General features: G+C 42.9%; 1 pseudogene; it reads left to right on the forward strand.

Annotated features, from left to right (window-relative positions):
- Nucleotides 1–3,333: 3,333 nt before the first annotated feature.
- Nucleotides 3,334–8,730, forward strand: LOC136468792 (uncharacterized; annotated as a pseudogene).
- Nucleotides 8,731–9,005: the final 275 nt, after the last annotated feature.

Consider the following 9,005-nt stretch of genomic DNA (forward strand, 5'->3'; position numbering starts at 1 on the left):
AGTTTTGAAGAACTGAAATTGGCTTCACTTGATAATAATGTAACTGACACTATAGATAAAGCACACCCACTGACATGGGACGCGAACCTTCAATTGTTCAACCACATGCCCACGAAGTTACCTTGCCATCACATCTATTAACACCAATTACTGGTAATGATGATGCACTATTTTTTCCTCTTTTACTTCGTTGTTTCAAACATTCTTCAATTATTTAGTCATATAAGTGAGTTGAAATAAAAAACCAACTAAGTTATAGAACTGTTCGAAATCTATATTTTAAAAAAAAAGAATATCTCCATCCGAGTCCAAATGCAGAGGCTATGAATTCTCAAAATAATTATAATAACTCATTATGTGCAAGAAAAACTATTCATACCGGGTCGTAGGACAAACTGGCATGGATACCTCCACGACTATCTATGGTAATTGGTAGGTGTGGATACTCTAGATCATGTTATCAACTGGCATGGACGGTTAATAATTAAGTTTTCGTGCCAGTTCATAACATCGAAGGTTTATCACTGGCAGTGTGTTAAGAACTGGCACCAAAGGCTTACTCATGCCCTTTTTTAGTAATAAGGATATATTACAACAGTGTTAAAAGGTTAGTCGAGAGGGTCTAGAAATGTAGCACCCGGTTTTAAGAACAAAACCAGATACGCACCATATGTGGGCCCAGGAAGTCAAATCTCACATATAGCTACAAATAAGGGTAATATCAAAAGACAATGCTCAATATATAACGTACTTAGTATAAAGGATATAACCTTAGACAGCAAACAGCGGAAAGACAACTTCGATCTTCGGGTGAGGACTCTAATCCCACAGGGACAACTGACTGGTTGATCGCAAGCCTAATTCCTCCAAACTCTAGCAATCTGATACCCATCCGGGATTTTTCCAAAGATTTAAAAAGTAAAGCAAGCGTAAGTACATATCGTACTCAACAAATAGAACATGGGGTTCATGAGGCTCAAAAGGCTGACACTGATTTAACTACGATTAGCTTTTAATTGTCACAATTTTAACATAGGAGTAGCAACAAGTTTATCACAAGCCCACATAAACACATGATCAGGTAAACATGAATAATGAATAGCATAAACAGTAATCATTAATTAGCATCTTCATCATCTGTATCATTAGTGTTCATCATCTATTCCGTAAGGGTCCAAAGCCGCTCGTGACTGTGAGCACGGCTGATATACCAGTTTTACACTCTGCAGAGGTTGTACACTTTCACCGTGAGTCGTGATTTACCCTTTCGCCCGAGGTAGCTAATCTCTTGACCCACTTCCAAGGAAGGTCGACAGGGTTCACTATGAAGCCTTTCAAAGGTTCCTCCAACAAGTTAGGGCCATTAGATTCACTCGGTAAACAGATATAGGAACCCCTTGTCGAATGGCACAATTCCATCACGGCTATACACATAAGAGTAGAGGCTATCCTATACCCGATTCGGCAAGCCATTCTTACACTATAAAGGTAACCTCTAACAAGCTAGAAAAGGTCCTCATACTGAGCTAAAGCCAGAGCCATATAGCCCTTACAGTTGTACTGTAAGTCTCGGATGTTCGCTTACAGATAAGTCCTTAGGGAAAGGAATCTAGAGCACCATAAAAACAGCCCAAGACTCTAGCCCCCTGATTCCATATTGCTAAAAAGCATCTTTTAATATTTATTGCATATAACATTAGTCAAGTTACAAGATCATGGTCTTTAATTGAGCACTAGCATCATACTACCCAATGCAATAACCCAAATGTATCAAGGTACAAGTACAAAAGACTAGGATATCCTTAGTGGTAGTCAAGGTATACACATGCAGCATGAATTAAATGATTAATGGTGTATAGGACAACAAGGAAGATCCCATGCTATACTTGTCTTAAACTCAAATCCTTCTTCTATTGAATTGTAACCTCCAAAGGACTTCTTCTGGATTACCAACTTCTTTTATATCACCAATGCAAAACTCACCGACTGGACATGATCATAAAGCACCACACAAGTATCCATGCAATCATACACGAAGCAAATAATAGATCTAAATTAGAACAGTACACCAAATATAAAATCAAGATGAAAAGTTTATAAAACGAATCTACGTCTCGCTAGGAACACACAGACGCGAAAAGCACTCTAATCGGAGCTATAACAAAAAAGTTATGAATTAAACAAGATTTCCTTTAATAAAATAATAGATTAAATCTAACCTCGAATTTCAAAAGTTGAAAATATATTTAACAGTAGGATGAACATATAGATTACTCAATTATGAATCTAACACAACTTGAATGGATCAAAACAAAGTTAAAACGAATATTTTATGGCTAAATAAGACTAGTGGCAAAACTGTAAATAGCTGGAATTTATTTTTGAAATAAAATAAATCAAAATCGAGATTTTGAATCAGCCGAGGAACCGCGGGTTGATTTTGAAGAACTACAAGGTGCTTCTGCAAAAGTGCAGCAGCCAGCGGGTTGACCTGGTCCTCGTCCACGTGGAGGCCACATGGCGACTGTAGGTTGGTGGGTCCTTGGTGGACCGGCTGGCGTGGCACCGTGTGACTAGGTCCATGGTCCACGGTGGACCGGTTATGAAGGGGTACGCCCCGATCTAATCTGGACCACACATCGATGAACGGATGGCTAAGGGCGGTTGGGAGGATTGGGTCACCGGCACAGTGATCCCGACGGCGGAGGCCATGGCCGGAAACTCGGAAGCTCATCGGCACAAGCGGAAAACAGCGTAGGCACCTCGGTTCTCCACGGGGAAAGCACAGGGAGTTAGCTCGGGGTGCGGCGAACTCACCTGGCCACTTCCCTGGGACAGTGATGGCTCAGCGACGGCGCTAGGCTAAACGGGGCGGCGGCGACAGTTCGGCGGCGCAGCAGCGCGAGAGTGACAGAAGGCGAGAGAGGGAGCGAGCAAGGCACCGTCTGCTTGCTTACCTCTTAGCGAAGCTCGGCGACCGATTCTTGACGTCGGGGAGGCAGTGCCCGGCTCCAGAATCGGCGGCCGGTGACCTCGAACCCAGCGAGATCCCTAGTGTGCGCGCGGCGTGGGCTTAGGGCTAGCTGCGGCTGTGACTTGGCTCGGCGGGTGCGACACAGCGCAAGAGCTCTTTTTATGGGGCCACGAGGCGTGGGGCGTACGCCGACCGGTGATGACGGCGCGGAGGCAGACTCCCGGTGGCAGAGTCCGGCTCGGGCACGGGAAGAAGGCATGGCTGACAGGGCGGTCAGTCACATCGAGAGACAGAGGAGTGGGCGCGCGCTTGGGCTTCGGCCGCGCTCGGGTCGACTTGGCAACTGGGCCACGCGAGGGATGGAGGAAGTCGGCCTGCGGAAGGGATGGAGTGGTGCTGGGCCTGCGCGGCTGCGCTGGCTGGGCCACCAGGCCGAAAATACAGAGAGGGAAAGGTTCTTCCTTTTTTTCTTTTCATTTCCAAACCTTTTTCAAATTCTCATTTCAAAAAGCATTTCAACAAATTTTGAATTTCTTTTTGAAGCAAAACAACTCATCTTAATAAATCCAATGCAATGACATGTATGCTCAAACATGTTTCTAAACCCTATGATGAATTTTATTTTAATGAAAAAATATTATTTCCTATATTTTATTAGCACAAAAATACATAATTGAATCATTCTAACTTTATTTCAGAAAAAGCAAATTTTTGGGTGTTACAAGAAACTACGGGATTAATTAGAAAAAGAAGAGAATATGCAGCATTAGATTTTATAATGATCTAACAGTCTAGAATAAACAAGCTGAGAGTAACTAGAAAAAAGCAGAATATGCACCATTGATTTTATGACGATTTAACAGCCTAAAATAAACAAAGAGTCCTTCTCAAATAGATTAATATATATACTAGATAAATTTATTGATAATGAATGAATTGTTAAGTATAATCTGACTATCCATATTATTGGATATAAATACAAATCAAACTTATGCGCCGCACGACAATTGGACAATGACAAGGGATGAAATTTGGCAACATCAGCTCAGGTAGAAATTGAGAGGAAATGTTATCATGATGACATGAATCATGAACATCAAGTGGAGCACAATTTAACGGGCAACAAATCGGAGACTAGCGACCAAAAGAATCAAAATCTTCAATAGCATCTCCGGCAACATCAAATTGACGGTCGAAATTGAGCGAAAAAAGATCTATACAAACCGTGAGGAATCTAATGCATTGCTAATTGATAATGGACATGGACACTAATTAAATAAGTCATGGCCACCCAATTAAAATAAACCATTTCTTTAAGTAGCCAAGAGAATTAGACGTGTAAAATACAAGATACAAAGCATACATTATTTTCTCATACTAATTACCATTTTTTGGAAAGGAGAAGGCAATACTTGAGTGTATAAGTGTTCAACTAAGATGTTACTGGAACCTTTATCCAATTTATTTATTAATTGGGAGAAGGAGAAAAGCTCGATCAGTGAGTAAGAACTAAATTGTTTTCATATTAAGAAAAGATTTAAAAAGCATATAGATCATAATGGTCTAGATTCATTAAAAGATATATATAGAAAAAAATATAGACTGCAGTATATATAGAGCCGTTATGGAAACAGACAGTGGTATATACAATGAATTCAATCAAAGCTATAAAAGGATTTCGTGGTGGTATTAAAAAGCAAGTGGGGACCACAGGAAACATCTATGGTAGGAATTACTTGCATGCACAACAGCAATCCCAGTTGGACACCAATGCCATGTTTTCGCAGTTCGCACGCAAAAAGGATCACGATCACCATAACTTGAAGCTTTCCAAGTCGCTATTTCTCTATGATTGTGGCCAGAAAGTTCTGTACACAATTGACATTGCGAAGAGGAACCAACCAAATAAAGCGTGTGAATTCTAATGAACATTGCTTCAATTTGATGACTTTCAGTGCACCAACCTAGGAGAAGAGAAAAAGTTTCTCCGGCCAATATTATGACCAAATTACGAAAAGCATATTGTTTTTTTGGTATCTTACTTGTCATTGGTCCATTGATTTCTCAATGCATATGCGTGAGAAGCTTGCAAGCAACGAAATGGACACCATTCTTATTTTTTCTTCATGTGAAACTAGTAACAAGCGAAAACAAATATGGTCATATCATGGTTGACAATAGTAGTGATAGTGGCGTGGGTAGTACGTCTGAGACCAACAAATCATCAGTGATGGTTCCATAGTTTCTTTGGAAAGCTTTAGACACGATGGATGTACGTTGACGCATTGAAGGCCGACTAGCGGCTGGTTGAGGCCGTGGTGGCTTCAACATAGATGAACAGAATTGTGATGAATTCAGCAATATTATAGGACAAGAAAGACTCAATATAATACGCAAGATGGTCAAAACATTAATTTTTAGAATAGGATGAATGAACTGAAAGGTGAGTGATTTTATTGAGGAATGCAAGGAAATTAAATACTTTTTTGATTTGGCATGGGTAGAAATTGCATAACCACATGATAGAAGTGGGAAAAAAGAAGATGAAAGAATGACGACAATAGCTTTATACTTAGAAATTGTCTGGTGGTAGATATATGGTTTTTCGTACTAATGCATGATTTTAGATGAATAAAGAGATGACTAATATAATCAAACAAATGAAAAAAAATAGCAAAAAAATATTTAAGAAAAATCCAAGTATTATAATTAAAGGAAAAAATAGCGACCTGAGCTATTTAGGCAGGTCTCCTTGCTAGTTCTATGTGTTTTTTTATAGCAAACCATCACACAATTGAAAAAAAAAGACCATGAAAATTTTTAAACATCTTCTATACTAGGCTACCATTGGTGTTCGATGGGATGGCAAGGTAACTAACTTTCTGTGACAACCACAGTTTGCCGAAGGTTAGGCATGGCAAATTACTACAACACCAACTAAACAAGCCCTAGAACTGGACCGATGGGTATATCAATAGCTACCTGAAACCTGATACCCAACGACTACACGACAAGCACGTGTTTAATTACCAGTGATGACTATCTATACCTTTGGACGGATCGGTCGAGGAGTGTGGTGTGATGTCATATGTTTTTATCTTCATCTCCTTTGGGAATTGGGAGTTTGGATTACTTGGAGCTTGCAAACCTAATTAAAGTGTGGTGAACTCGATCTACAGCTTGGTGCCTGCTGTCCAAGGGCTCTGGAACACGTGGGAGATCCACTGCCTGATCCTCATCAGCCTTTTCCTGCAAGTCTTCCTCTTCATCTTTGCTGGTTTGCGGAGGCGCAGCGTGTCGCCCGTACTGCACACCATGCTATGGCTGGCCTACCTATCGGCCGACTCTGTGGCCATCTTCGTGCTCGGCCACCTCGCGGTCCACGCGAGCAAGCCGGGCCGGCAGGTCATGTCCTTCTGGGCGCCGTTCGTGCTGGTCCACCTGGGCGGGCAGGACACCATCACAGCGTTGTCAAGGCAGGACAATGAGCTGTGGATGCGGCACCTGCTGGGCTTGGTCTCCCAGGTGGTGGTCGCCGGGTACGTCGTTGCCAAGGCTTCTTGGCCGGACGGCCGGCTGAAGGCTGCCATGGTGCTCATGTTCTTTTCTGGATGCTTCAAGTACACCGAGCGTACCTTGTGCCTCTACGTTGCGAGCCCAGCGAAGCTTGGGTCAGTCGCCCTGTCTTATCAGTCGATAAGACTACAGGACCTTCAGGCTGACAAGTACCAGGATGACTTAGACCTCAAGGGAATGATGGACAGACTTGATGAGATATCCGGTGGAAGTTGTAATGGACATCATCGGTTGTCTGATAAAAGTCTGAGAGACATCCTGTCAGTGGATGCTCCCCTGAATGGCAAAAATGGAGTTTCATTTGTAGGAGATCGTCTACCCGACATTCTCAAAAGGTTTCAGTCCAGTTCAGGCCGATGCAAGATCTATGAGTGTGGGGGCACTTCTTGTAGATTTCTACCAAGACCTCTACACGAAGAAGCCAATTCGGGAACGGTTGGTCGGTATGTCTTATGGTTTGATAAAAGAATGCATATGCCCCGTCTGCCAGGAGGTTTGGTTGGCATGTCTTGTTTGCTGCTGCTGTGCATTATTTTGTAGTATTGCTATAAGCCCCTTGGTGCTACTGGAACTCTTCCAGTATGTTTCAGCACCGATAGCCTTGGTTCTCTTCTGGGCCGCTGAAAAGGGGGGCAAAGACACACAATATCCTACCAGAGCTGATATAATCGTGTCCTACATATTGCTTTTAGGAGCAATTGTCTTAGACGTGTCCTCTACCACCATCTCCATTTTTTATTTTTTTCCAAGTACAGTCAGAAGCTACCTGCAACGTGGAGAAGTAAGAAACAGTGATCTGAGGAGCTAGCACAATACAACATGATGAAGAGGCACATTGTTGTGCAAGACACTACGGGCACAATGGCATCCATACACGAGTGGATCGGGCGGCGGTTGGGTGCCTGGGGTGTCGAGTTACGTGAGGTAACACACACACCCATCACAGAGGATCGCACACCCATAAAAGAGTTCATCCTCGACAATCTGTTAGGCTTGGGAACAAGGAAAAAATTGGACATTGGCAGGCACTTGAGGGGTGGATGGACAAACACAGAGGTCCAGATTCTGGAAGGCTAAGAAAAGCACTAGTTGAGACTACCGTGGGCAGCGGTGTTGATTCCCCCACAAGCGTGCTCATCTGGCACGTTGCAACAGACATATGCTACTACTTCAGGGACAACGATGGCGCTAGCACAAATGATTCTGATGACATGAACAAGGTTAAGAAGCATAAGCAGATGAGCAGAGAGCTATCAAATTATATCATGTACCTTATCTTCAAGTTCGGTGTGATGCTGACTGTTGAGTTGTGATCCAAATTCAGTTATGTAAGCCGTCGTCTTGGGATAAGAAAAGTTATAAATCCCCTACGTTTGTAACCTCACCCAATATAGTGAAGATTTGCTGGCTGGTGCACGTGGTTTTTTTCCTTCTTCCTTGGAAGGGTTTTCCACGTTAAAATCTCGTGTCCCCTGTATTTGATCTACTGTGTTCTTCGTCGTTTATATTGCCTATGGTTTCTAACACTGACTACCAACTCCCAACTTGTACATGACGAAGCCCATGGTGAAATTAGAAGAACTTTGTCAGGTCAATATCAACAGGGTCAACCGCAGGTTGCTCTAGATGAGAAGGCAGCAGTCATGAAGCTTTTTCAAGCCAGCAAGAAAGAGGAACAGCAAGATCATCAGTCTGTGGTTGATACCGAGAATCATCAAGAAGCAGCCAACCAACAGATATTCTTGGAGAGGGTTGAAGCTTTTGATTCTTCAGCATGGGAAACATTCATGAAGCGCATTGAAGCCAACAAGAAGAAACAGGAACATCAGCAAGATCAGTCGACGGTAGATACCGAGAAGCGTCAAGAACCACCTAGTAACAATGATGATAATGCTGGTGCTGAGATTCATCTGCAGAAAGTTGTGCAGAGCGCTGCAGCGGGTACTACTCCAGTGTTGCCTCGTGCATGCTTGGTGGCGAGGGAGCTCCTTACCATCAACGATGAAGCAGAGCGTTGGGGCCTCATCGCCATGTGTGGGTGGAGATGCTTTACTACGTCGCGCCTCGTTGCGGCTGTTGCTTTCCACTACGAGCATCTTAGCACTGGTGGGGAGTTCATCACCCACCTTCTCATTCTCATGAAATTTCTAGGCCCTTTTTTGCCACCCCCTGATACTTGAACTTCATTGTATAGCCTTATATTAGGGGGCAAATCCATGCTCAGATCTTGTATATATATGTATGATTGTTGTATCTTTTCAGAACATATAAGCTCCAAGAACTAGTACCCCGTAGCCACTACCAAGCTGTTTGGTTCGGCAAAATGTAACGCCAACTGATTACGTCCGGGATTGAATGACGATACAGACGTTTGGTTCGGCCCGGCCCGTTAAAACATAAAGCGCAATTGGATAACGCTCCATTGAAGTCTGATACCGCCCCTCCCTGTCCCTTA

This window comes from Miscanthus floridulus, chromosome 8 (assembly GCF_019320115.1).
Source record: "Miscanthus floridulus cultivar M001 chromosome 8, ASM1932011v1, whole genome shotgun sequence".
Taxonomy (NCBI): domain Eukaryota; kingdom Viridiplantae; phylum Streptophyta; class Magnoliopsida; order Poales; family Poaceae; genus Miscanthus; species Miscanthus floridulus.